This window comes from Theobroma cacao, chromosome 10, assembly GCF_000208745.1.
Source record: "Theobroma cacao cultivar B97-61/B2 chromosome 10, Criollo_cocoa_genome_V2, whole genome shotgun sequence".
Taxonomy (NCBI): Eukaryota; Viridiplantae; Streptophyta; class Magnoliopsida; order Malvales; family Malvaceae; genus Theobroma; species Theobroma cacao.
Genome location: NC_030859.1, coordinates 6,716,824 through 6,720,147, shown reverse-complemented (window position 1 = coordinate 6,720,147; position 3,324 = coordinate 6,716,824). Strand labels below are relative to the sequence as shown.

Sequence of the window (3,324 nt, the reverse complement as noted above, 5' to 3'; positions counted from 1 at the left end):
CGTCCAGGTGTCTTTGCAACGCCCCGGCTTCATCTTTCTTGGCTGAGTTCTAATTAAATTTTTTAAAGTTTATCTTTTTATTTCTATGTTACTTGATAGTCATGTGTATTTTTTGTTTATTTTCTTAGTTGCTTTTAAACTTAATATTAATTTTTTGTGAGTTCACGTTAGCGTTTTGCTCACATCTATAATTCTTTTTTATTTGTATATATAGGAAATATAATAGGGTTTATATTACGAAAAGGGAAAAGAAAATAGAGTATAAATTTAGATTGTCTCCAGGACTCGATGTCTGGATCCTTCCAATATCCTACTCATCATATATTCCTTGATACCTGCTCATCATGCAATGCATTCTTCATTGTGAAATATACAAATATAGCCTTGGCCAACAAATCAAGCCAGAAGCCACATGAAAAAGGTTGACCAAAGTGTGAGGGTGACTGCGGCTGTAACAGAAGTCCATAGCATAATCACAGAAGTTTCACCTTGACCAAGCTGAAAAAGATGTGCCATTGTACCTGCCAAAAGTTGGATTAGATCAGTGGAAATTAATTTGTTCAAAAGTGAAACCAGGATCCTAGTCAGGAATGCTGATTAGCACAAGCTTGTCATACCTATAGACATTGCAGGCGGAACGGCATACTGAAGCATAAGAACGAACTGATACAAGGAATCTGAGCCAACCAAGCCAAAATGGTGAGCAGCTTTAACAACACCGATCCCCGAGAGGGGCAAGAAGATGTTCCTCACTGCTATAATCCCGATAACCACATTCCGGCTTACATCTGATCCTTTTAAACCTGCATGAAATTGCAATGTTGCTTTTGACAAAATTCAAGGGCAATTACTAAAGACTTCAAAGTAGAAACAGGGAATTTGACCTGTCAGAAGGTTTGCCTCTCCGGATATCATCATATTTATAATTTTTCTTAATAATAAAAAAGATGCATATATACACATTATGAGAAGCTGAACGGGATGTCGAACACAGCATACCCCAGTATGTATGCAGAACTATCAATTACACGAAGAGGTGCGCTATTACCAATCATTAGTTTTCGGATTGTAGACACTGCTCCGATTATAAACCCAACAATCTGAAGAGCAAAGGGATGTTAACAATAGATTAAGGCCGTAACAATAGCAAAGGGTACATGTTTTCTGCTAGGAACCGAGCAGACGTAAGCACTTTGGCATTACCGCTGCAACTGCTGTTGGTGCAAACACCTTCTTTAGGTCAATCTTTCCCGAAATCATCTTGATACGCGGCATTATCTTCTTCAAACCTGACATCTATCCAGAAATCTTAATAAGGTTAAAAGCCAAAGCAATTGTTTCAATTTAATATTAAAATTAAATTGAATGTTTAGAATTAAAATCCCAAAGATGATATCGAAATTATAATCCCAAGTAAAGATTAGAATTTTAGATGAAAATGGAGTCGACACAAACCTTTGTACTTCTTTCACCGGAAATGGTGCGAGGCAGGTGAGAAGTGTTGCAACCACTTGAAGGTAGGGCAGCTTGTGTGCGACTCCCTGAAACTGTTTCAGATGTGCTCTTGGAGAATTGATTACGGTGGTGGAGCTTTCAATGCTTTTATTTGCATACAAGCGCATGATGCCATACACATATGACCACATAAAAATGGCTCCAATCTGTAGTCAAAGCACAGTCTTTATATATAAACTGAAAGTAATCCAAATATATTTAGTTTTCTTTTCTTTGGCAAAATTAGATGGTAGTAGTGTATATAAAATTAGAATCATATATAAAATCATACCGATAAAGATAGAGAAGCATATGGCTTAGCATTTGTAGAGCAAACAGATTGATCTCCGAATGGATTACTTGGCTCCTCACAGACAGCCGGAACCATAATGAGAGGCAGGCTTGCCAAATCTCCAAACAATTGTTGGAAATTTACATTGTTTTTATTATTGATAATGGGTTAAAACTAAAGGAAAATTTTAGAATAGGGATAATTGGGAATGTACCTGCAGAACTGCAACCAATAACAATGCCCTGAAGGTGTTTAGGAGTTCTAGTGATTTTTATGAGAAGCCAAGCTAGTGCTGAACCCAAAACGAATGTTATCAAGATATTCACCGGCATGAACCACCTAGAAAAAGCAACAAGCAACAAAAGTGAACCAACCCCATAAATATTTATCAATCGATGCAGAGACGAGAAAGCAGAAGAAATTAAAACAAGGTCAGGGATGGAATGAGACTAACAAGGTTGTGAAACTTTTGAAAGTCATTGTTTCAGCTAAGCTGCTAGCCGCAAGGGCAGGAGTGAACACATAGAATACAATCTATACACCAGAAAAAAACCAAAAAACACATAAAAAGTATCTTAACTTATGTAATTCAGTGCTTTGTATCCAGTAAAAATGGAAGGAGGAATGCATTTATACATGTATATATTTACTTTGTTCAAATGGCGTTTTGCCTCTGGTCCCAAGAGCTTTACGCGATCCAAAGCAAGCAACAAGCCAATAGCAATGATCAATATTATTTTTAGAACTGGCATTACTGCCACAATGAAAAGATTCAGAAACCCCATTTGCAAAAACGTTTCCCTGAAAGTGAAGAAGCAATTATATTCTCAATTCCTTAGCAGCGAAACATATTCTAATATGCAATAAATTGAAACATACAATTATTGAAACTTTTTGCAAATGGTTAAGTAAATGGAGTTCAGACTTGGAGCTCTTCTATGTGATTGAGTGAAGTTAAAAAATTGTTAAGTAAATGGAGTTCAGACGTAGAGCTCTTGTCAAACCCTACTTTGTAAAATAATTATAATGTCATTCACATGCTCGATAGATTGTTTGTATATTTAGGACGTTCGAGAAATCGTTAAAAGACAATATTGCCCCTAATGATATCATTAAGTCGATTAAGCCTCGAACTAGTTCACATAGGAATTTTAAGGTGAAATTAAGAGTTTCACGTTTCATGGATGACTCAAAATGGTAATTTGGAGTTTGAGGATGAATTTGGAGTCAAACGAAATTTTCACTATCTAGGGGAAAAATTGTATTTTGTCACTCGCGGATAAATTTGAGATTTTGAGAGAATTTAGATCACATTTGACAAATTGGGAATGGTATGAGTATAGAGATGAAAAATATGTCCATGGGTAATTTTTCAGTTTTTGGGGTAAAAAATATAATTTTTCACTTTACGGGGGCAAAAGTGTAATTTTCAAAAAAAATTTGCTCCACCAAAACATTGGAAAAATCTGGAAATTTCAATTAAGACTTGGATAAGTCAAAGGGAATGCATGGTGAAAAAAATAGGACAAGTGGATGGC

The 3,324-nt window shown here is 35.8% G+C and overlaps 1 pseudogene; it reads right to left on the bottom strand.

The window, feature by feature from the left end:
• LOC18586617 lies at positions 390-2,690 on the bottom strand (annotated as a pseudogene).